This window comes from Molothrus aeneus, chromosome 9 (assembly GCF_037042795.1).
Source record: "Molothrus aeneus isolate 106 chromosome 9, BPBGC_Maene_1.0, whole genome shotgun sequence".
Taxonomy (NCBI): Eukaryota; Metazoa; Chordata; class Aves; order Passeriformes; family Icteridae; genus Molothrus; species Molothrus aeneus.
This window is the reverse complement of record NC_089654.1, coordinates 21868248-21894869: the sequence shown is the minus strand read 5'-3', so window position 1 is coordinate 21894869 and position 26622 is coordinate 21868248. Positions and strand designations below refer to the sequence as shown.

The following is a 26622-nucleotide window of genomic DNA, read 5'->3' as shown; positions in this document are numbered from 1 at the left end:
TTGTTTACATCCGTGTTACAGTCCAAGAACTCTTCCTCTGTCATTATTTGAAATTCTTTGAACTCAAAAGGAGATTTTCATGTTTATGTAAAAGCTACCAGAAGGCATTTCAGACATTTCCTGGAACAAACTGTATATATGTATTTTAGGAAGATAAGAAATGAAAGGAAACTGAGGAAAAGCTTTCCATTTTCTTCCTTTTTGAAGACTGCATTTTCCCTTCAAATATACCTTTTCAGAAAGTAGTTGGAAACCCTTCTCTCCCCCTCCCAATTCCTCTCGTTAAAATCAGTTAAACAACAAAAGGGGAGTTAGACCCTCATTTCTTCTGTACCAGTGTAAAACCAGAGCAGTGCTATTTATCTGACTGAGCTGTTAAGTACATTTCAGTAACTCCACATTGCACAGACAAAAATTCAGCCTTGCCCTTGCCTGCCATACTTCTGATTTCTTTGGTTTTTTGGGTTACCCTGGAGGGGGAGGTTGGAGGTGCAGGAAAAGGAGGAGGTTTCTGTCTGTGTGGCTGGGGGATTGGTTGTTTTCCTAGGGAGCAGCAGTGACTGAATGCAATATTCAGAAGTACTGGGAAGCACACTTAACTCTGTGTTTATGCTGGACCTTAAGTCTGGGCTTGTTGAATTATGGGTTCATCGTCTGGCATGCTGACTATATGATACAACTGTGTAATACAGACTGTTTGTCATCTTGTCTGACCTTGAAAAGAGAAGAAAAGTGAATTTGTTTCACTGATTCTTGATACACTGGACAGTAAATTCCTGCTTTAGCTATTTAATTTCCCCCTGTAGGTGAGCTGTTGGGCTTTCAGCTAAAAATGACAAGATAGGACAAAATAAGCTTGTTTGTAGAGCTGATGTTTTTTCCTTTTCTGTATATTTTAGAGGATTAACAGCCGTTGCTCCACAGAAGCATGGTGATGAATACTAAATAGTCCACCATAAGGCATTTTGGAAGGAATTCAGTAAATTCAAAGACACCCCAACATTGTATCCCATAACTTTTTCTACTGACTGTAGCTTGTACTATGAAAACAACAGACTATATCCCAAAAGAGGACCATGCTGTTTACAATACCTTGTCAGGCTAAAATGTTTCCTGGCAGTTATTCTTTCTTTTATTGACTGATTAAGTGAGATATTTGAGCACATGCATGTAACCTTAAGCATAGGCTTCTCCCATTTTCCTCAATGAGTTTCTATATTTTCACAGTTCATAATTGGACTTCTGTTATCTTCTAAATGCCTTTCCCTCCCCTGCTAAGTACTGAGTTCTGTCCCTTTGAATCATGCATGCCAATATCTAGCTAGACTTACAGCTTTTAAATGAGACAACCTGTGGAATGTGGTGCTACTTGACACAAGTGCTTGGCTTCTTACTGAAAATAAATAGCTCAGATGTCACTTCAAATGCCTATTGTAACAGGGAAAAGTCGAGACAACTGTTGAAGGTGCACTTTCAGGTACCTATAAGGTATTTTATCAAGTTTTTTCCCTAGCTCAGAGCTGTAATAACTCATGAGCTCCCAATGAAGTTTATTATGGAAATGGCATTTTCTTTGCCACGAAAAAGTTACCCTACACAGCAAAGCTGTGAATAAAATTGCATTACTTTTTCATTTATTTTGGACATTTGAAAATCATGTGTCTAGATCTATTATGTGCAGCATATAGGGTTAGAAATTTTTCTAATTAAAAAGAAAACAATATACAAGTCTCTTTAATACCAAACTTGAGTATCTTCAATGTCATGTCCCAGAAAATATTCTTATATTGAGCCTGATCTTTGTATTCAGTTTTTGATGTGGTTTTGCATAAAAAGGGTGGAAATTTCCATGTTTAGGGTGCTTCCTTTAGAAAGAAAGGTGATCCATCAGTGAACAGTCTGAATTCTTTGAATTGTCAGATTATGTATTACCAGTGCTGTGTGCACTGGTACATGTAGGTTGTTTAAATGCATATTTCAGAGAGATTAATGACTATAATAAATACTAGACCAATGTAGGGTAAGATTCCTGATATAGCCTCAGTTTAATCTAAAAGGTGCTGATATGAAAAGCTACAGTTCTAACAGGATTAGGTATTGGTAGCAACATTTTGTTATCTTTAGTCTTATAGTACATAATTTCCAACTGGAACTCTTGATAACTAGCAGTTTCCAGGTTATCTAGATTTCCTGTTTACTTTATGTGGTATTGTAAGGATCCTCTTGTGCCCTTTTCCAAAAGAATGAAGACTCTCTTTAATAGGGCATTATCTAAACCGTACTCTGTTAAAGTTGCCAGGTTCAAAGTAACTGCAGGTACCCTGATTATACCTCACCTTTTAATACAATAATTTTTTGTCCTCTAGGATTTTTAATTACTTTTAGCGTACTTTCCGTTGTGTGTGTGCTTGTAATTGGATCTGGTTCATCCATTCTTCATATTTCCTACTTTAAAGGTAAAGATTTATTTCTGATTCAACAGAAGGCTCCTTATAAGAAACCTAACTAGAAGATAGTACAGGAAAATGAATTTTCATTCAACTTCAAATGTAAAAGTTTTTAATTACATTCCATACCATTACTTAAATATGTTAAGAATATATTTTTATGGTGCTTCATATTTACTGTAGGAAGTATTTGAAAATCCCTTTAAATCATAGAAGTTGGGAAGCTCTGTTTATTTCTTTTGAGCAATAGACTTACTTTGGCATGCAATTTAAAGAAGATATTCCAATTCATCCTCCTTTTAAATTCAATAATGATTGTAGGGGTGAAAATACTGTAAATTACTGTGAAGGTGTTAAAGTAGAAGCGAGCAGATGGATTAAGGCTTAAAGAATTTGCCCCAAAGTTCCTTTCAGCATGGCTGCTATTGGCTGCCTCTTGGAAAGTTCGGCCTACTGTGTGCAAAAGCTCTCCAGGCTGTCAGGGAGCAGAACAGAAGCGAGATAGAAAAACTGTTCTGAACTGCCATCAGGTAATAAAATCCATGGGTAGCCAATAGGATATGTGAGTTCAGGCATTCAATTTTCAGAGGTTTTCACTTTAGAGATCAATTAAAAAAGAGGTTTAGGCTTTCAGGTTCTTCTTTTTAAAACAAGGAACAGAAGATACCTGCTAACATTAGAAAACATCTTTGAAAGGGGCAGACAGTTACTGCTGCATTATTTCAGTGATGCTGGATAGTGAGAGGCCTCCTGGCTCTCCCAAGTCTGTCTTTGATGCATCCTACAAGGGGTTCAGAAGGAGAGGAAATGCCCTGAGAATCTTCACTGTGCTCTCACTATTGTGACATCAGTATTGGGAGTGAAAAATGGAGAGAAATTCCAATACTTCACCTGCAGATTCTGGAAGTTAAAACTTTTGCTTTACAGAACAGCAACTGCAAAAAAAATTCCTTTAATGTGCTCTTTAACCATTAGAAACTCAAATACACCACTGTAATCAGAGGAAGAAATAGTAGAGTTGCATCTTTTTTTGGCAGCAGAGAAGTAAGGGAATACCTGCAGCTATTATTTCTTGATGTCCTAGTTTAAGTTCAGACTCACTAAATCAATGTGCCTCATATTCTCACTCCTTTCAACACAGCTACCTGTATTTTTTGAAAAACCAGGAGATAGAAATATGAGAGGATGAAACAGGTTTTTTATTTGTTTACCTAAATGTTCTTCTGAAGGATTTTTTAGCTATCATGAACTGCACCTTTCCAGAAGCATTATTTCTCCCAGGTGACCTAAATATAATGTGACCAGTTAAATAAATGTATTTTTGGGTTTTTTATAGTGAAGTATACAGGGATGTAGAAGAAAAGAGAGTGATACTTTCCACTTCCACTGCTTTTCCCTTGAAAGGAGGTAATTTTCTATTATCATAAAGAACAAGTACTATTCTCTTTTTTAAGTATCCAGTGCTTTTTTTTTTTACTTTTTTAAAGTTCTCATTTTTTACTAGACTGTATTATTGACATAGGTGTAGTAGAAGCCTTCATTTATGGCGCAGGAAAGGAGTTCTGTTAAACAACTTTTACCCTTTTTTTTTGCCAGGCTCTGTAAAGTAGTTCCTCTTTGAAGTCATTATAGGAAGAGGGACAGAGATGGCAAACTTGTTTCATAAGTATATAATATGCCAAATAATATTCTGGTGTATGCAGTAAGTCTTGTTTTTTTGAAGTAGTATGTCATACAATCCTTCATTTTACTAATTAAATGAGCATCTATAGACATTTACATTTAAATGCTTCTTGCCTTCAAGTTAGGGCAGGTTGTACTTGTCAAAGCTTCTTCTCCATCTTGTTTCACTTTCAGAGTTTCAATCTCCTCCTCACCTGCAGTGAGGCCATGGCTGGGACACTCTGGGGGTGGTTCTGGCTGGCTGAAACAATTTGGCCTTTTTTTTGTTCCTCCACCACAAGCTGCACTGGCAAGGGCAGCAGAGCAGCGCGTGGCCTGGGCAGTGCTGCTGCTGTGCAGATACTACAGCCTGGCCAGTGGTGTTGGCTCATTGAAGAGGTTTCAACAGTACATTTTAATTCTTTTCAACTAGGGGGAAAACTTTTAGATTGCTCTCTATCCAGTAAAAACATTTTGCCTCATGATGCTGAGTTCTGACATTGCAGAGGAGTGCTTTGACTCTGCATTTTGAATGCTTCTAGACAAAATTTCTCTCTGCAAAGACAAGGCATAGCTGGTAAACTGAGACCTCCTTTGTGTTCCTTTTGTTACTCTTTTTGATTGACTGTTAAAACTATTTTCCCTCTTAATCTCTAAACTATGCAGAATTGCATATTAATTTCTTTAAAAATGAAGTGTTACACAGATCCTTCTGCCTTAATATGTGTGGAGAACCTTTTGTAAGAATTCATGTAAGGAAAAAATTGACAGCCTAAAGTAACAGGATGATTTGAAGTATATAAAGCAGTGTGCATTAAGGTTTTAGTGGAGTTTGGCTTTGTTTTTTGGAGAGGTTTTTGTGGGGATTATTGTTGTTTTTAATCTGGAGATCTCTAACCTTGATGACACTCCATTGAAAAAAATTTTAGTCATCCTCCACCTTCTAATCCCAAGCATGCTGCCATGTACTTGTCTTCCACTTGATAAAGAAAGATACATATTTATTAAATATTTGTGTGTCTCTCTTTTAATCATATAAACCTTTCTAATTGAATGGTATTGTGTCTTTGTAAAGAAATAACTACATCTTTTGTTGGATAGTATTTTTTTTATGATACTGCAATAAACAAACCAGCATTTGAACTTGGGAGGCAACTTCCTGGTGTTAGAAACCAACAAAAGCAAGTCCAGCGCATGATTCACAATGAGAAATTTCTCTTAAGGGATTTGCCCTAAATTTGATGGTAGCTCTAAGTACTTTAAGGTTTTGAATTTTATTTTTTAATTATTCTGCAACTCAAACAGACAAATCTTTACAGACCCTCTGAAACATTCCCCCCTCCTTTTAAAAATTTCTTTTAAAGTGTATACCTTGCCCTCTTCATAGCTTTAAAATAGAAAATGAAGGCTGTGGTAAAAAGCTCTTCTGCTGAATTCCTGTGGAACATGGAGTTTTCTCCATGAGAAGTCCTCTGTAATCAGTACCAAATACCACACTAGTGTGGCTTGGAAAATGGAAGCCTGCGGGAACTTTGATAAAGGCTGAAGATGTTTCTCAGAAAGAGAAGCATCTCTTTAACATTCTCATCTAGAATACCATGATGAAGGTTTTGAAGGCCCAGCAGAAGGGTCTCAGGGACCCTTTGTCAGCTGCACATTTGCTTAGCTGTGGTCATAAAGGAAAGGAAAGGTCTTTATCGTCTCTGGCTTGTTACAGATATCACCTGTTTTGTGATGGTGGTATCTTCTGGCAGCAGAATTATTTTTAAAACAGAGCTGAATCTCATTTATTTTCCTCTTCCCCCTCAAACTGCACTAATCAAAGTCCAAAAGCCATCCTTGCCCTCCCCTGAATAAATTTGCATAACTCATAGCAATTGCAATTCTCTATTAAAACACCTGAAAAGTACCTTTGGATCTGGGGTTGTGATGAATATACTTTATCTGGGGGACTGATCTTAGGGCATTGTTATGTTTTATTAGGTGGTTTTACTCGATATTTAATTGGAAAAGTTGGGATAAGTAGATGCACTTGTCCAAAATTGCCTGAAAACTTTTTATTAGAAATTATTTAGGTTGGTACTGTTGCACATAAGATTGCTTGCAGATTTCCTCACAAATTTTGTATTTAGTTCTATCTTGAGCTGTTAATTATGCCAAACAACTTTGAGGTACTTCTGGCCCACTACATTAAGCACTAAATAACTTAGTGGGAGGCCACGTTGTTGTGCTTGTTTGAGGGTAAGATAAAGCAGGATTACTCAGTATGTCGAATGCATGTGACCACTGAATGCTAGGTTGCTAATTTATACCAAGTCCTTCACATAAAGAAATGAATCACTGTATACCATTCATTGCTATTTTTTTTTAACTGGGAAACTGATAAATATTTCATGACCACAGGTAAGCAGAAAACTCACTTTTTCCAGCCCACAAAACTTTGAGTTCAAAACTAGTCCTGTTCTACTTTGAATTTCAGTGAAATTTAGGAAGAATGAAGAGATCTGTCTCAAATAGTGAATTTACTGCTAAATGTGAAACAGCTATTTTGGAGTCAGTGTGTCTGTTTTTTGACTATAAATTCCCTTCTAATCCCTGGAAATATTTTCTGAAGGAGTTTTTTTTAAAATGGTACCACTCCACATGAAGTTTAACTTTATGAATCACCATCCTCCAGCTTGACAGAAAAGCTGATATTCAAAGACTGCAGTACTTGTGAATAAGGAGTCAAACATGAAGTGAAATCTTCTTACGTTTTTGGTGAAAAGTGGCACTTGATCCTTGAGGCAAAGAAATTCACTTCAACCTACATGACACATCACATTGCGAGCAAGTGCACTGGCAGGGCTATAAGATGAAATGCCGTTTTCTGTTAAGTTAAAAGTAGGACACGTTTTTTCCATTTCTGAGAGTTCTATCACTTCATACAGTTGCTTTTGGAAATGAAAAATGGCAACAGCCCTGTACTGGAGTGGCCTATGAATTACAGAAAAGCAGCTTATGCTGAGTAGTGTGGCACAAGAAGATGCCAGGCATTTCATGAGGAGAAAATGCAGCACAGTCATGTGGAGATTACAGAGCCCAAAAATTTAGTTATGCTAAGTCTCTTTTTCTTAAATCGAGATGAGAATGAATAAAATATAATTAGTTATATTTTTTAGCAGGCTTATAGATGTTCAGTTTATTTGCAGAACATGTGCAGTAAGTACAGAGAGGAAAGAGATAATATGGGGGATTTTAGGTTTGTTAACTTCAATATCCTGATCCAAATTACTGCTCTTTGAGGGTGATATATAACTCTGTGTATCATATACCATACAGAACTACCTGGATTTCTCTGTTACTCTATAGCAGTTGTCCAAAAGATGGTCTGCTTTGGTTTACAGTAGGATGAATAAAGGGAATAATCCTAACACAGCTTCTCACAGCTTGGGAATCAGGGAATAAACAAAGAGGAGTTTCTCATATTACATCATTCTGAATCTGGAACAGGAGCCCAGATGAAGCTGGGTGTCCTGCTGGCTTCACCAGTAGCTTGGTTTTCCCTTAAGGAAGCTTATAAAAATGTTTCAATCTACACTAATAGGTTTTGTTTAACTGTCATTCTGGCATTTATGTTGGAATTGTGTTCTATGTATGGAGAAAAGCAACTATAAGACCATAAAGGTGATGGAACGAATGAAGAGAATTTTATTCTTTGCACCATAGTTTGATAAATTGCCTTGTTTTAAGATTTTTGTTGTTGTTTTAATAGCTTTGATGCAATTTTATTTTCAAGAGTTTGAATCAGTGGAAAAAGAATGACAAAGACTTAAAAACAAGAAATAAACTGCAGTGAGGACTGTAACCCTATCTCACAAAAGCTTTTGCTTATAATAATAAAGACTGGAGTTGTAATTAGCTTTTTTGGAGTGTTTTTCACTCCAGCTGCATTAGACAATACTCTGACTTGTAGTTAATACATACGGACATATCTACTTATTTTCCTTTGCATTGCAGCATGTGTACATCCCTAATTGGCAGCTTGCCATTTATATGTGGAAAACAAGATTGAGTTAACAAGAGGGAGAGAGAGAGTGAGATATCAAATATCTGCAGTGCACAAATTTCTGAGTTAGATTACTGAAAGGAGATTTAAATTGGAATTTAGTTATTTGGATCACAGTGCACTTAGATCTTCTGTAAGGCTAAACATGAGTAACAAATAATCAAACTCGGATCATAGAACTCAGACTGCCACTTTAGGAGCAGATTTCACTTTAGGAGCACCCATTACTTTCGTTTAATGTGGAATCTAAGTGATATCCCAAAATAAAGGGTAGATTCAATAAACCCACTCGAGTTTTCACTTAATACTGAAACTTAGGTCAAACTGCTAAGATACTGTTCTCCCCTAAAGGAGGATGGGACTGTGAAGGCATTCTGCTTTAGTTTTTGAAGTTAAACATCATAGGTAGGGACAAAATGATGGAATACAATGATCTAGGAAATAAATACTCCTTATGCCATATAAGAACTAAAAATTAGCATTAATATCCCACACATTTTTGTAAATTAGAGAATTGATGTAACAACAAGAGCTCTATCAGGTATTGTATCACTGCCATTTTAAATGGATGTACTGCTAACCTAATTGAGGATCGCTTGGCACCAATTTCATATGATCTAGCTAGGCCAGCACAGTCTATCTTGAAGTAAAGCATTAAAATCAATTTTATCTCCCTGGGAAAGTCTTGCTATGTCTTCAAATTTCTCTTGCTATGTCTTAAGTGAAATTGATCTTGAGTAGAACCAGCTGTAATTCTGGATCCCGTCTGAGAAGTCAAACTTTCCACTAGTACAAAATACTTACATAGAACCAACAAGTTTTAATGAACTTCCTAAATTCTAGAAGACAGAATTCTAGTTCTTTATAAGCATGGATCTTGCGTGTTTTAAGACATTCACGGCTTAAGGGCACAGAACTAAAATAAATTTTTAAAATGCTTTCAGAAAGACTTGGTTTAGGACTTTGGTTTCCTTAAATTCCTTTTGTCAGCATTCCTTTTTCTCTTCAGTGTTTGACAAGTGCATGCAGTAATTCAGGTGTTGCAGATGGATTACAAACTGAAAAGTATTGTGTGTTTTGTGCCTGCCAACCTAAGGAACTGAATGAATAGGTTTCGAGTATTCAAAAGCAATGCCTTTCTAGACAGAGTACTTGAATTAGACAAACAGACTCTGAAGACTTTCTGACACAGGCTGTCTGCTATAGCTTGCATAAATCTGTGCTGAATGAATACTCAACCAGAATTACTTGAAAAGAGTCGATAGAAGTACTGCCAAATGACACAATTCTCTTAGTTCTGTAAAACTGAGGTGGTCATCAGTGAACATTGTCACTACTGTATTAAGGATTTAGTTATTAGAGATGATAGAACAGTGGAACACAGGTAAAATCACCAAAGTTTGCCATCTCTATTCCAATCTTGCATTTTATAGTTCTCATCCTGAATTTAGGGAATTCAGTAGCTTCCCTGATGCAATCAGCTAGCAGTGACTCTGTTCAATGCATATAATCCACTGTCTTAACAGTCTGTATGATCTCCACAGATTTTAAAAGAATTTCCAACTGATGGAGCTAGCCTTCAACCCAGCTTTGCTGGGAGCTTATCCAGTTTGTCACCCAGGAATTCATTCAATTCCATAAATCGAGCACATCTTCTCTTTCTTTGCCCTTTCTGTTTATTAAGTATAGTAGTCCCTATCCTCTAGGCAGGTTTTGTCAGCTGAAATGCCACAGGTAAAACAGGTAAAGAAATTTTCCAGACAACACAAAGTGATTGTTTAAGCACCAACAGTACCCTCTTAAATACTTTTGATTTAGGTGCTTCTGTGAAAATCCTGATGTCTTGTGACCCACACATCTAACTAACTTCAACTTTTAGATTAGATCCACACATCTAATCTAACTTTTGAACTGGCTGGTAAAATGGTGATACTAAATAAGACATACGTATCAACAGAGTTTGGAAAAAGTTGGGTGGTGTAATTCCTTTATCAATCTTCACAGAATGGTCTTCTCTCATCAGCACATCTATAATGTCTTGTCATACAACTCTGACTCTGAACTCACGGTCTTGAGGATAAACTAGTCACTTTTCATGATCCAGTTCCAGACATATAAAGCATGTTTGCCCTGCTTCATTCCACTAAAAAGATGTTTTCCTCCACAATATCTATATTTTCCTCATCTTCTCACCCTTGCAGGTAAAACCAGTCACTTTCCCAAGTGCTCTAATGAAGCAATATCATTTTATTAGGTGGCTTAAAGGACAGCTAGGAAATATTTAAATATCTGCTTGCACTTGTTTATAAAATTCTCTTTTAGTCTGAAATAAGTTTTTATTAAGTTTTCATAATAAGCCACTTATTGAACATTTGTTCCTACTAGGCATCCTTTAAGAAATACAAGAAAATGTATTAGGATCAGTGTTACAGACACTGAGTCAATTATCCTTATGAAAAAATAACGTGAAAGAACTGTTTATATAAAAAACGTTATTAACTGAAAATTGGAGAGGATTTAGAGAAATGAGATGTTCTTTCAGCATCACTGAGATAAAGTAGTGCTGGTTTGTTGAGGAAAGCACTTACACTTAAAGCACTTTGTTTTGGAGACTTTTTTGGATTTTGCTAATGTCAGTGAAAGGTAGAGTTACCAGCTCTGGGAGGCAAAAGTGCCCAACCTCCCATCAGCAAACTTCTGCTTTTGTTTTTAATCAATCTGGAAGTAATTTGAGTATGAAAATAATGAGTATTCTCATGAAAAATCTGTTTTTATGCTGCTTTTAACTGTCATGTTTAGGAAAAGCTAGGTATTCTGGTAGGTAACAATAGGAATGGCACTATATGAGGGAGACATTGTCTCCTTGTCTTTCTTAGAGCAGGATAAAATGTGAGACTTCTGAGGCTGTGGGAAATGACTTTTGCATACATGAAATGTTTTGACTTTTAACTAAAAGATTGAGTTCTACAGTGCCACCATCTTTTAAAGATTAAATCCACATGGCACTATATGGAATACAATATCCATTGTTCATAGTTCTTGAATGACTTGGAATCATGTGTTAACATGATGAAACCAGATGGGATGTTCAAACATTAAACTCCATTCAGTGGTAGCCAGATGTCTTTCCAGGAGAATGGGGGAGGGATCCTCCAAATAGAAATTTCAGAAAAGATAGCAACTGTCAAATTTTGAGCAATTTATTCAAGTGATAAATGTGTGTTATATTTGTGATTCAGTAATTGCTTATCTTTTCTTAGGAAAGTTTGATCTCTCCTCTTTGCTCCTGTCTTCAGATAAGGATGCATCACCTGATCCATAATGTTTATTCTCCCCTGGCCCTGCTTTCCCCCTTAAATGAGGAAATAAAATAACTTGGCAAGTAAGCTGGGAGATACAGCATTTGCTTTTGTGGCTCAGCTAACATCTTACAAACAAAAAAATTTGAAAAAAAAGAGAGCAGCAGAGAAAAAAGTTGGTAAGTCAAAAGGAAACTGCAGAATGTAGTACTAAATTTTAAAAAAGTTCATCAAATGGTTAGGAGCCACTCCAAGAGAGTTTGTGTCTCTAGATTAGATTAACAAATGTTTCTATTTATGAGCCAGCTATATCTGCAGCTAGATTTGCAGAAAATTCATGGATATCTCCTTGTGTCTTAAAAAACAAACCAAAACAAAACCTCTTCAGTTGTGCTACCTTTGACCCTTAGAAAAATTCCACTACAGTGAGCTTGCAGGCGTGTGGAGAGACTGTAAATATGTTTAGACAGGTGGTACAGTCTGAGGCCTTCTTTAAGGAAATGGAAAACAATACAGAAGGTCTTCATTTGGAAATATTCTTGTATAATGAAGCATGCCCAGTGTCTTTCAGTGCAGAATGCCTTTTCCAGTGAATCTCACTGCTTGTCATGAAATAAAGTACAAGTTTTCAAACAGAACAATTGAGAAGCAGTCTCCCCCACATTTTTCTTTAATGCTATCTTAACATCACTTATTTTACATTTGTGCAGTAAAAGAAATGACAGCCAATTTAAGTTTCTAAATTTAAAGCTACTGGATGACAAATCTTTGGCAAGGAGGGGTGCACGATTCTAGTCTTTGTTATGCTTGCCGCCTCCTGTTGTAGAGAGCTAAGGAAAAAAAAGAGCAGGAAGCTCATTAAGATCTTGTAGCCAAAGGCCACAAACCCCTCTCCCATAAAAGTCTCAAATTTTCTTGACTGTCTCCTCTTCCTTTGCAACATCCAAAACACACAGTGAATCCTGAGGGCATCCAGCAGGAAATCATTGCTGTCTGTTCTGTGTAAATCCCAAAGAAGGAAAGAAAAGGACAGGATATAGGCACTACATGGTGAGTTACTCATCAGAGAAACATTGGAGGAGGACAGAGGAGAGACCTTTTCCTAATACAATAAAAAGTTGGGATTCAGCCAAGTCCCACTGGTCCTTTCAATGGCCTTGATGTTCTCACAACCTGTGCAGGCAAGGCATCATTCTCCTTTCTCCAGGAGTGTGTTGGGAACACAATGGAGCGCTACCCCGCTGCAGCCTGCTGGGATGAGGCTAGAGGTGATTCTTCTGCTGGCTGCTACAAAGGTACAAGTGTGTTGCCATCTCCTCAGAGAAAAAAATGCAGTTGTGCATCTAAAAAGTAGATTCATGAACCTGATACATGTTCACTGCTGGTCCCTGTTCCCTTTGAACTATTTCTTAAAGTTCAGGATTTTTTCCTGTGGTATAAATTTAAACCAGTATCTCAGCAAAAACCATCTTGATTCCTCCTCGAAAAGGACAGGAACTTCATCAGCTTTTTAAGTAACTTAGGTTTCACTTCCTTCATTAGCAGGATGATAGATTTTTATGTTTTTTCCATGGAAAAGACCTTAAGTTACCCCAAATTTAATACTGAGCCTGAAAAACTCAGCTAGAATACGAATATGGAAAGAATAGTCCTGATGAATGATTTGCTAAATGAAGTTGTGTAAAATTTATTCCCTGAATATAAGTACAAAACTGGCATAGGATAGTGGTTAGAGGGATATTTTCTCCTCTTTAGAAAAAAATCAAAAAATAAACAACCAAAAAAAAATCCATGTGTTTTGTGGATTTGACTATAAAATAAAGCAGTAGAACTTGATAATTATAATACAACTAAAAAATAAGTTTGCCAGTGAGGTGAGGAAAGAGGAAGCTTGGCCTTACAAACAAAATGTCAGATGAATCCCACAGATTGAAATACCAATGTCCTATAAGTCGACTTAGCGAAATTTCATGAGACTGCTGCTTGCTTTACTGTACTATTTTGTGTTTTGAGGAAATAACAAAAACTAATCAGATTACAACCCAGTTTTTTGAGGTTTCCACAATAATGAAAACGTAGATTTAAAATCCTGATCTTTCCTGTGTCAGTTTTGTGAAAGTATTTCTGTATCTTCAAACTGCTCCATTAAAAGGCACTATTTTACTTGCATTTATGCTTTCAAGTAAAATTTTTAAAACTCTCATTATATGTAGAGTAACATTGTATATTTATGTAACTAGTTCCAATTTTTACATCTTCACATTTTGCTGTTTGCAGAGCAGTACAGCAATTCAGGGCAGAGTTGTTTAGAGAAGCAGATTGGATGGGGGTAGAAGAGATGGGTAAGAAGCTGCTAATCAGCAAATGGATTTCACAAGAGGAATCTGTCTCTAGTTTTAGAATTTTGTGAACTGATGCTTTGAAGCAAACCTGAGCTCTGGTCCTGACATGAAGAGAATCTGGAAAGAAGGATGATTCTCTTCCTTGTCTCTGATATATGAGGAAATCATTTACTTGAAGAAAACTGGAGGATTTTTTAAGTATTATGCAAGACTGAACTATTACATAAGAATTACAGAAGGAGACACCTGGTTGTTTGGCGGGTTTTTGTTATGGCTTTTTTCAACTGACATGAAAAAAATTACAATGGAGCACAATTCAGAGATGTTTTGCTTTAATTTCCTTTCTTCAGGTAAAATGTGTAGTGAAGGCACTAGGAATGATTGTAAGTTAGAGGATGAGGGAAACGTCTTCACAGGAAAAAGAAGATTCAGTGGACAATGTTTTATATTTCAGGTGCACGTATTGCACGTAGGAGAGACTGATAATTCATAAGAGTAAGTGAACTGAAGCACAAGAATAGTATCCTATTTCTGCCATGCTACTTTTTTTTTGGCAGATTTAGTTTTCTATCTGACAATTGTAACAAATCAGTTTAGAATTTATGGACAATAAGACTGAGTCTCTTCTGAAAGCCATGATTTTGATGTTCCAAAATAGCAGAAAATGAATTTATATTTTTGGTAATGTAGCTTTTATTTACTTAAATTAGAATCTTGATTCATTTCAGTTTTATTCATTTTTATACTTGTAAACCATTGTAATGTCAGTTATTTGCAAATATTGCAAAACCTTCATCTTAGGTTGTAGTCCTGAAAAAAAAAATAGCTCCCCAAAGCAAGATAAATGAAACCACTTTTCCAGACAGAGGATTCTGATGTTCTGGGAGTGAAGGATCCAAATGGCTGCTTGCACTGATATACAGCAGACTCAAAAGTGATGATCTTGACAAGATAGTAGGTGAAAACTGTGAGAATTTACTTCATTCTGTTTATTTCAAGTCCAACTCTTCAGTGCTCGGTATTTTCTTTACAGAAACAATGTCTGTTTTCAGTCTGCAGAAGTAGTTCAATTCTCAGCTGTGCAAAAAATACAATTATGACAAGTACACTTGACCTTCAGTGAAATTAAGGAGAGTACCACCTGCACTAAATATGTCTTGTAAACAGTGTTGGGAGCAAAGGGATACAGTCTGACTAGAAATCAAATCCAGTTACATGGCTTGCTGCAGTAATAACTTTTCAGGTTTTTAAAGTTTTGACTTCTAATTGTACCCTACTCTTAAACAAGGAGTGCTGATGAGTTGTTAGCAGCTGCACTGTGGACAGGAGCAGTCTTTGTGCTGAGATAGATAAAGCTGCCCAGCTCTAGAAATAGTCTGTCATTCAATAAACAACCTTCCCCACACACACCCCCCTCATTATTCCCTTGTAGTTGCAGTGTTAGAAATTAAATTGAAAAACATAAGAACACTGTTTCAGGACACACTTCCAGAATATTTTGACCCCTTGACCTGCTCCTACTCCTGGAATAAACTACTATATTAAGATCCATATTTTGTTTTAAAGAAAAATCTCCCCCAAAATCAGACCCTGTCAAATTATCTAGGTAATAAAGATGGCCTAAGCTAATTTTTATTTAGCAATGTCATAGGAAAACACTGAAATATTCTTTTAGAGAGGTTCAGTGTCCTGTAACCAGTACAGCTGCTCAGTGTATCTGAAAGGTAATGCAGTAAAATAAATGTTTTAGTCTAGATGCAAACACATCTCTGTCATAGCAATTCCCTAAATATAAACCCTCACCTGAGCTCTTTTTTATGTGATTGTCACCTTGAAGTAATGCTGTGCATAGAAGATGTGTTATCCTGAGTTATTCTGGCTAGACCAGTAGGGTTTTTCATAAAACCTACCTGCTGCTATTCACCTCTTTTTAACCAGTCCTTTTCCTCCTTTCTTTTCCCTCAATGTAATGAACATTTGTCAGCATGGCTCAGTGAGGAAGCAATGTGTGGAAGTCAGTGAGCTATTTAAAAGTTTGAAATTTATAAATCATAATTTTTAATTTTTGGGGGGCATACTTAGCTGGTGTGGATCACAAAATGCAGGAGCCACGATTGGACAGTCTTGGATTTGCAGTAAACTTTATGCCACTGGAGAAGGGTGAATTTTAGTACCTGGTATTACGCATTTAGTGCCTGGTAAGCAACAAAACATCTCTAGTAGTCTTGAAGATGATGGTACCCAGATTATACTTTCTCCTCAGAAAAGTTAAATTGTAGACCTCAAAAATCTTAGCAGCTATCTACTAAACATAAAGCATAGAGAAATAATTGTGTGTATTTTTATATTAGCTTCATTACTGAAAACTGTGGCATTTATAGATTTATAGTACTCTTGATTTTTAAAATAAAAACTAAAATTGTACAGACCTTATGTAGTTTAGCTCTTTTTATCATTAGTTTCTAAAACTGTTGTTTTTCTTTAAAATTTATATCACTCCAAATCTAATTAATAACTCTACAAGAAATCAATTTTTTTCCTGAGGAAAATGAGCTTGTATTGCCTTGACTATTTTGTAGCAATGGGTTTTGGTTTTGCCTTGCATTTCCATAGCAAAGAGAATTAATTTAAGAGAGATCAATAGCATTGCCAGCATATGTTGCACACTCCTGGTATAATTCACAGTGCTGGCGAGCATGAGATGAGTTTATATTTAATTTTTTATCTTTTTGTATGGAATTATGTAAATCAAATACCCTTACAAAGAAGCTTTTGTTTTTATTAATTTAATGCAATAATACTAATAAGGGGAAATGTGTAAAACAAATCATTGTGTGTACTTAGGATAAAAAATGCGCTAACTCTTGATGTTGGGTGGGTGTAATGAATGTGTAAAGTGCTCTGTGCACTTTGCAGCGTGTGAAACCTGCAAAAACTTCCAATAATGTTAAAGCACTTGCAAAAATGTTGCACCTGGAGCAGGGAGGAGTGAAGAGGGCAAAGGTCAGCATTAGGCATTAAGATACTGACTAAACAGACTTTACACTCGGTGAAAAGTCCAGACAACCCCTGCAGTGTCATCTTACAACTCTGGTTTTCTTCTTTTCAGGACATAGTAATCCATAAATACACTCAAGTCACCAGCAGCTTAGCTCTTCCCCCGCTTCTCCCCCTTTTTAACTCTCCTTTCATTTATAATTCTTACATAAAGATCTGGATTTTTAACCCTTTCCAAGGCTTTTAATCAACCTTGGGAACTGCTTTTCTTCACTGTTGTTATTTGCTAGACTTATCTTTTTAAATCCTTTTCTTTGCAAATTTTTCTCTTAGAAAAATGGTTTCAAATAAGCTGAAAAAAATAATGCTTGAAAATAGTAGTACAAATTCAGTGTCTGGATAAGACATTCTGGGAAATTATCAGATTTTTACTTCTAAAAAAAGGCAGTTATTAAACTCTGTAAATTCCTTAAAAGCAGTCTTTGTTTCTGAAGCTTATTAACCAGACACTCTTTGTAAAATATCTCATGGGATGTGGTGTAAATTTTTTTTTTGCAACTACTTCTGAGCTTATTTGTTTGGATAGATGAAACTAGTTTCAGCTGGGATGCTGCAAGAGAAGAATCATCTTGTTTGCCATTGTTGTTTTTTTCAATCAAACAAACAGAGAAAACCTCATCAATTTCTCTAAACTGGAAAAATGCAGAGGTAAAACAAAGAGGTGTTTGTACTTTTATTATACAATTAAGTCTTTCAGTTTTGCATCTATTACACTTAGCAGATGAAAGCATGAGACCAAACTGATTGTAATCATTTTATCTGATCCCATTATCCACATCCCATGGCTTAGGAGACTGGATAGACTTCTAATATAGTCTGGAGCCTCAACAGTAAAAATAGGCTGGTGAAATACAGCCCATCAGTTGCATGTAACCGTGCACATTTTGCTCACTTCCTCTCCTTGTTCTGAGCACTACATGAGGCTGTACTTCCACGCAGGATATTTTCCTCTCACCCTCTTTTCACTTCCCTACCCTTTCTGTAAACCTGCTGAGATGTTCAGCAGCTCTGTCACATTGTCTTTTTCATTATTTTTGCATCTTGTGAGCAGCACTGATGCAAGATAGCTGAAAGTCTGAGTGTTCCTTTCATACCATATATGAATACTGATTAGTAACAACATTAATAAGAAAATGTTTCATGTTTTTTTGTTTTGCACAGAGATCCCTCATATTTCCCTGGGGAGAGAAAGCAAAGTTTCTAGTTCCATGTGTGTGACATGGTCATTACTCAGTCACAAAATGGTGGCCTCAAAAGGTCTCCTGTCGAGTCTCTTGGCCAGTGCAGGCTCACTGATTCCTGTTCCTGTGCAGTGATTTTTAGCGCTGCTGATGAAGAGCTTGGTCTGTTCAGTGGTGGGACTCAAAGCACCATCGATAGAAACAGAAAAGTGAATGTGGCAGCACAGTTTAACAGGGGCAGAACCCAGCAGAGGTGTTGACTTTTCAGGGCAGTGTGCTCTGTAGAAATTTCAGGCCTGTTTCAGCACGATGCTTTGAGCACATGCTGAGCTTCGAGGCGGTTCTCTAGGTGGCCTTCGGGCTTTGTAAGAACACGCTCGATGCCATTCCAGGGTCAGCTCCTTGGTGCAGAACACCAGGGGCAGGATGTGTCTAGGGCCCAGGATTGAACCCTGGCCATGCAGTGCAGCATTTCACCTGCTCTGTCTCACTGGCACCTTGGGGCAGTCTGTTAAATAAGCCATTACTGGAGCTTTTTAGTGGTAGGCCTTGCATGAGTGTTGAATCTAGAGCATCTTTACAAATGGAGCAGTATCTTCCATTTATCCTATATTCCGATATTTTGTTGCAAGTTAGTAAAAAATAAGAAATGAAAGTTTCAAGCACATGAAGAACTTTTACGAAAGTAAGCTGGAACTGAATGACATTGATCTATTGAGAAATAGGCTTTGTATCTTGTCTTTTTGTATCTTTCTTGTAGAAATACCACACCAAAAACAGTCTCACTTAATTACGAAAACAAAAGACCATTGTTCAGTCTAGTATTTTTTGTTGTTTTCAAGCATCTGAGGTCTCTCCTGAATCCTTTTCTGTGGTATCTCGTTGCTGACCTCGTAATTATAATCACACATTCAAAACTTAAATTCTGATAATGTGACATAGATGAGAAGCCAGGCAGTTAAATGACTTGCCCAGGGCTATGAAACATCTTGCTGGAGAGCTGAAATCAGACCTTTTACCATGTCTGCCTGGCCAGACCCAAGGTCTGTGCTTTGTTTTATGTTCTCAGGCATGTTTCTTCATGCAAACGTTATTTGGACTGCATGCTTGACAAATAGCAAAGGCCATGCTGCCCACTGAATTTTCTCCTGAATTGTTTTTCACCTTAAGTTTAAAAATTATATGGGTTTTAATGAAACTGTTCTTTTCTTCAGATTATTCAGTGAAGCCATTTTCATAACTCTTTTTCAGAACTTATATTCTACAGGTGTTGTTTATTGATTTAAGCTTATAGTGACAATATGAAACTACCAACCATTCAAGCATAATGTTAAACTGTGAGTAGAGTGAACTTGTATAAAATAGTACAGCCATAAGTCTGTTGCTACTTTGTTTAACCAACCAAAGTTGTTCTATATTGCTCTCAATTAGTCTTTTTCCCCACCCCCTTTTCTTCTGAAGGATTCCTTTTACCCGCTTACCTTATCCATGGGCCACGTAAACACATAGGTAGGACTTTGTGCATCCTTTGCATACTCTACTTGTTAAATCTCAAATATTGTTATATTGCTTCACACACATCTCACTAAATGCAAATAAAATAGTAGGTAAGGCTGCAATGATGTCCTCTGGGTGTGTATTTCTGTAGGTAATGTTTGTGTGTGATACACACAGTTTTTACAGTCTGTACCTCACATGTAGATCACACAGACACAATTGAGGCTGATCACAACCAATGTGTTGGTCAGCAGGTGGTTGTGGAACGTGTGTGGGTAAAATCTATGTAGGTAAATTTGAAATATTTGAAGGTTACAGATGTTTTAAGGGTCAATATTTTGGACAGTGGAAATATACATTTTTCAGACTCTTCTAAAATGTGCTTTTCAAAAAATTCTTAAAGTGCCATATCCTTCAAATCTTCCTTTATTAGGAAAGGTAAAGCAGTTCATGCTTTAATTCACCCACACCTTTCAGTCTTTCTGGTCATTCTTTCCTTGAGTTTGTTTTGGGAGGTTTGTTTCCAGTTTTATAGGGTTTTGTTTTGTTTTAATATTTGGCCATTAAATGATGTCTAGTACTTGCTTGTCTGGTGTCAGACATACATCTTCCTTGTTACATGCATTTCTAAAAGAGGAACTCACTATGAATTTTGCCTGAATGTTAAAAGATTTCCTGCTGTACAAATAATATAAATGAAATATACTTAATTATTTTAGCTCATACTAGAAAAGATTCAGGACAAAGGAGAGATTGATGCAGTGTGCCTTACAATGGTCCCACTGATTTCTCTACTGGCCTTTCCTCTGCACATGGTCAATTAGAATTGAAAATCCTGTGCTGATTTCATTCGCTGGAATTTTTAAGCAGGTCAGGAAGAAAGATGTTATTGAAAGGAAAAGTCTCATCTAAATAAGAAAAGAACACGTGGCCATCTGGTCTAACTGTACCATGCTGAAAGTAGTTTTGACTTTGCTCTAGTTTGAGCTTTGCAACAGTTTGCTAAAATATTGAACAGAAATATGTATACATTAAAACAGTCTGTGTTTTTTATCTACAAAAATGCAATGTGCAGTTCTCTTCCTCTCTGTAATGCATGAGCTCCTTTGACCCTGTTACCTTATTGAAACTGTCTATGTTTCTGGTAGGTTCTCAAGTTACTTCAGCTCTGTAGAGGTATAAGTGAAACACCAATCTTTTGCAAGTTTTGGATGCAATTCTCAGCGCTTTATTCCTAGGACTAAAAGTCACACCTCTGCTAGAACTAGGAAAGGCTCAAACAAGCCAATGCAACAGGAAGCATGGGGGGAAGAGGGGAGAGGACAGTTTAAGAAAGGAAATCACTTGAAAAAAAGGAAAGAACTTGAAGTTTGAGTGAGTAGCACCGTGGAATTTGCACAACCAAATGTAGGCCACAGGCTAAGAGACAAGCTGTAATTCATATCAAATTTTTAAGGAATGGAGTCATAAATATGCATGAGATCCCATGATTGCATTATTTCAGCATCAACTTAAAGTTAAAAAATTTAAAGACGACACTAAAAAAAAGAGAGTTCAGCAATTTTCACACAAGGTAAATAAATTCTTGTTGTAAAAAACTAAAACACACAGCTCCAAATTTCAGGTATGTGGATAACAACAGGAGAGGATAATTCTATTTTTAAAGCAACACTGGCCCAGGTATCTCCTCCCTACTCTAGGCAGAGCTTTTGTACCCAGCACTCACAAAACCCAAGAGACCTTACTGGGAGAAGGGGAGAGTGTTGAACTAAACATTGAGGCAAGGATCCTGTATTCATATTCTCCAGCTTAATGCTTATCTATTATGTGATTAGACATTACTTCTACACTGACAAACAATGCATAAATTGCCAGTCGAAACACCCTTCCAAGACAAGATAGTGTGTAAATCACTTCTGAAGTTTAGAAAAATTGATTTGCATAGGATTTCAGCCTTTAGGAAAGGATAAAAATATGATTGCCTTGTCATAACCTTAAGAAAATGAAAGTGAGAACTTTATAATTTAGCTGCAGACATTATTTCAAAACACATTTTTTGAAACAAGTGACAAATTTTGTTTTAAAACACAATATGCCAGGAAAAGTAGAAGGGAAATTATCACATTAATATTACTGAACATATCTACATATAATTCACAAATGTATACTCCTCATGTATGACCATTGTGTAGAGTTTGCTTGTATATTTCATATAAGCAGTATAAATTGTTCCTTTAGAAAAGCATTTAATCCCTTATTTACAAAAAAATAAAATGCAGGAATACAAATTTGACCACAGCTCTTGATTAATTCACTTAATTTTCCTGACATCTCTATTCAGGAATTTTTACTATGCAGTGGATATTGCTGCCACTACATGCAATCTTTTGTTTGCATGTCTCCACTGCTATTTGGAAAGGAAGTTTTTTTTAAGATAAAATTTATGGGATACTTATGCTGGGTTCCTTTTCTCATCGTGTTTCTAAGCAATATTAGAGAAAAAAAAAGCTAAAAAATTTCTTGTATTTCCATTAGGATACCTGTTAGAGTGATTAAAATATAGTTTAAGCATTTTCAGGGAGTAAATTAACAACACTGTACATGTGTGCACGTGGTTGTGTTTTTTAAAATGTATTTTCTTTTAGGTCTTTTTCATACAAAGTTCACATTGAAAAGCAAATATTATTCATCATGTTTATCACACCATAATTCATATCACAAGACAATGAAATTCCAAAGAATTTAGAAAATAGGTCGATCTGCACAGCATACGTTTAAAAATTAAATAGAATACAGACTTTGAATCTGCCTTTCCCCTGTATGTCTCTGCTAACCCCACCCATAGCCACACCAAATGGAGAGTAACTATTTTGGGGAGTGCTGCATTCCCAAGCCCAACTTTGTGGCACGGTGGCACTGGGCCACTCGGCGTTTCCCTGGGCTGGGGCAGCAGGAAGGCCAGGGCTTGCAGGGCCAGCTCCGTCCCTGCCACGCTCCCCTTCTTCTTCGCTTTGAAGGCAACCTATTCACAAAGTGTTTTGCTACTGCCTCATTTAAACTATCATAAAACTGTCTCAGAGCTCCTGCTAATCTCTTTAAACACAAGTATTTTGTAAGATTTCTGCTTGATGGGCATTCAGGAGCAGGTATCTGTACAGTAGCTACTTGCCTTTATGTAATATATCATATGCACATACAAAATCATTACACATATTTGAGCTACACAGCAATTATGTAAGTGATGCATGAACTTAACATAAAATACTGCATTGACTGTAAACCCAGAGTAGAAATCACAGTAAAACGGGAAACACTGGATGTCCCTAGTTACACTGTGTTGGAAAGTGTGTGTGCCTGTGCATATGTTTTGTGCAATAATGTGTATATATGTTTACAAAGTTTCTTATTTTGTGTGGTTTTTTTTTTTGTTTTTTTTTTTGCAAATCACAACAAAGTTGAAACTGAGCCTGGCCGACATAAGGAGGGAAGGCTTGTGTTTGTCTTTAATCTTTTCTGCAGCACGGTTCAGACTTCTGTCTGATCTGCACATAGCAGAGCAAGGGGCTTGCCGTGCATTGCGTGCAGGCTCCTTGATTGTGGAAGGGGAAAAAAAAAAAAAATCTGGCTGGAATCCAGACAGGCGAGCGCAGTGCTCTGTTGATCATTGTGTCTAGCCTTCAGGTGTCTCAGCTCACAGTGGGCGGCGGTGGGGGGAGGGGGAGATAACAGGAGGGCAGACAAAGAATATAACAGTGTATTTACCAAAAAAAAAAAAAAAAAAAAATTCATATGTGGGAGATTCACGTCAAATCCTTTTTTAAAAAATGCTTCTTTTAACGTTCCTTTCCCTGCAGTGGGAGCAAGCAAACATCTGTCCAGGAAGATTTATTTAAGCCATAATTAGTAGCGTCTGGAGTCTTTCAACAATTTCTCCTTATTGCACTTAATTTTATTTTTTTTTTAAAAGAAGTCTGCTCATCTTTCACTTAGAAACTGTTTTCACTTCATGCATTATTAGAGATCCAGCCCAGCCAGGACCGAGTCAGATTTCTATTGTCTTTGCTTTTTCCCTTCTGATCGTAGTTTTCAGAATCTAACTTTTGGTAGGCAAGGGGGGTGGGAAGGATCGTGCAGGCAGGGGGGAAAGACCTTTTTAAAGGTCTTAGAAGCATGTGGGGGGACGAAAAAGAGCAAAAATACAAATCAGTGCTGTTTATTATACGGTTATTCGTTTGGGTTGAATTTATTTTCCGAGGAAGAAGAAGAAGAAAAAAAGCGCTGCTTTGTCTGTTGCTTCTGTTTGAGAACTCTCATAAATCTTGCCCAGAAAGCAACTTGGGCTTAAGGAGATCTGGCCAGTAAAGCTCTGGGAAACAATTTCAATGTCTCCTGCTATGGATATTCTCTTCTTTCTGCCCCCTTCGTCCCCGCTCCCCCTCCACCCCGACCTTCTGACGTTATACCGTAAAGAGACCCACACCCTTTCCCACCCCATCAGGAATCTGAGTGAATGCAAGCTGCAATCTAGAGGTAAAGTTGCTTATCAAAAAGCCTCTCCTCATGCTGAGTGAGCCCAGATATTGCACACTAGTTGTGTGCTTTCAGTCCAGCCATAACCCTTTCCTAACACTCCCCCCGTTGCCTTGCTTCTCCCCCTCCCCCCGTGGAAGGGGTGGGATGGGAACCTTGCTCGACTTCATTGTTCCAAATGTAAGAGCTATTTGCCCCAAAGTGTCTTCGCTGTCTTTCATAGCTAATTATAATAACTGTCAGATGTCTGCAAAGTCTGGGCTGCCCTTGCTGGCGGAGTTAAAGTTTGCCTTTATGTTTTCCCCTTGGGGACAGATCAGGCCTGATTAGACACAGGGTACAAATAAAAGTGAACAACATACGTGTGTAGGGCTTTTTGTCTTTGTTTTTCTTTATGAACAAAGCAGCACGCTGGCTATGTCAGGAAGCAGTGTGTCATGCAGCGTGCATGCAGGCACTGCCCTGGAGGATAACTCGCTTTTGCTTTTTTTTTTTTCCCCTCTTTCTTTTATTGAAGCATGCAAGAAATATTTCTGAATTTTAATAACACTTTACATACTTGTTCATTTTATAAGAAAAGTAATCCCTGATTTAGGGCACATAGCATTTTGACATTTTTAAGAGATTTGCTTTTCTGGGTGAAAATAAAAATAAATAGAGCCTGTACTCACAGTTTTGTTGTGCTGTGCAGGTCGCTGTCTCCTTCTGCAGCGACAAGGAGGGTTGGAGAATGTCAAGGGTGCAGAATCCCAGATAATTCAGGAGAAATGTACAAATGAGCTTCCTGAAGTCGCCTGGAAGTCAGCTACTTGTGCTCAGACATCCCATTGCTGCTCTGCACGCTATACTATCTGCAGTTCTGAATTGAACTAAATACTGCCCATGTGAAAGACAGGGGAAACACAGTCATGTGGGACACATAAATCCACTCTATTGGCTCTGAAGGCACAACTTCAGCATTCTTGCATTTCCACCATTGGTTAACAGTTCGAGCTGAAAGAGTCTAGGTCCTCCTAGCGAGTCCGTTTTCCCTTTATGTTGGAAGAATGACTGTAGGATTTTACAGTGACAGGATTAGTTAAGAAAGGGACTGAAGTCATCCCTTTGACTGAAGCTGGTGGGTGGGGATTGGAAGCTGTGCTTTTCTCAAGTCGACGTTTTTCCTTTTTCTGCCTGCATTCTCAGCGTCAGGAAATGCTTGCAGTTAACTTGGGCAGCAGAGAGAAACTGAAGTGACTTTTTTGGGTTTGGGGTTAGGGACCTGGTTTTAGAGTAACACAGAGTTACACATAGTACAATGATTTTCATGGGAATAACTAATCTGGTTTACTAACTGGTTATTTTTCCCTTTTCAGATTTTTTTTTTTAAGCTCAGAAAGGGCTGTATAAATATTATTTATCCTGAACTTTTGCATCACATAAGCCAGATAAATGAATCCAGCAGTTTGAAAGCCTAGACTGGTAATTTGACAACAGAAGAAAGATTTTACAGAACTATTGGATCTCTGGGGAATATTATGATATGGTAATAGTAATATTTTGAAAGAAGCAACAAATTCCAGAAAAACTGTAATTGCTGATATTTGAGACTAATGAAGATATAAAGACTAAGTAGGAGGGAAGAAGATTGACTATTCCCTATTTTGGTATTCTGTCATTTGTCTAATTTAGTTATGCCAGCATGAGCAGTAATTCGAAATGGTATTCAGTCATGTGTGACATAGTTCTCTAATTAACCCTTATTAAAAGGACCTTTCCCAAATCCCATATGCATGTTTTCCTAGAACTACAGAAAACAGAGGTATGACAGATTTACAGGGATTGTGTCCATCTTCCTCTCTGGGCAGATTTATTTCCTCCCTCATGTTTCCAGTGCTATGTCAAGTGTAGTTCTAAACACACCCAGTGTGTGACTCCTGTTGTGGACTGTTGAACTTGGGGCCCAATTTAGCAGTTGAAGTGCTTAAATATGCTTGGAAATTTCCCAGAATAATTAATCTGGAATAGTAAATTCATTATACGTCCGTGGTGTACGTAAGGCCAAGCCCAGACTGCTCGGCTGGCAATCGTTGTGTGTGTGTGAGATCCTATTTAGCAGCTTATGCCTGGCCCTGGCTGTCAGGGCATCTTTTTGCTTCTTCCAGTCAGGCTTGTTCAGTCCACCTTAACCCAATGCTTCTCCCTCCTCAGAGTTCACCCTCTTAAGCTATTTATAGACTTTTATCATCACCTCACTGACCACCCTTGTCATCACGTAGCTGAACACCATATTCCAGGTGTAGCTGTGTAAGATACGGGAACATTCCTCCATATCCTGTGACCTGGTATGGCTGCAGCAAATCAATATGTGTTTGCTTGATATGCGAGCAGGAAAAATGCATCTCTTAAAAATAAACTGATACACCTGACAAACAGAATTTTAAAGAAGATGAAGACAGTAAATATTCTACTCTGAGTTAAGAAGGCCTTGTAAAGACCTTCTTTGCTTCCAAGTGCTAAGAAGATGCAAGGTTTTTTTTTTCAGCAGGCTCACTTATAAATACTGTTTAGTAACAATAT

At 37.2% G+C, this 26622-nt stretch overlaps 1 long non-coding RNA gene across 6 annotated transcripts in view; it reads right to left on the bottom strand.

Moving 5' to 3' along the window:
• LOC136560324 (uncharacterized) overlaps positions 1 to 24996 on the bottom strand; it is a 61137-nt gene extending 36141 nt beyond the window's left edge. For 3 of the 6 annotated variants that reach the window (XR_010784116.1, XR_010784118.1, XR_010784120.1), the window contains exon 1: positions 24735 to 24989. This is a non-coding gene — a long non-coding RNA (uncharacterized lncRNA). Of the gene's footprint in view, positions 1 to 24734 lie in introns of all 6 variants that reach the window. The other 3 variants (XR_010784117.1, XR_010784119.1, XR_010784121.1) reach the window with 2 other exon arrangements.
• Between the last annotated feature and the right edge of the window lie 1626 nt (positions 24997 to 26622).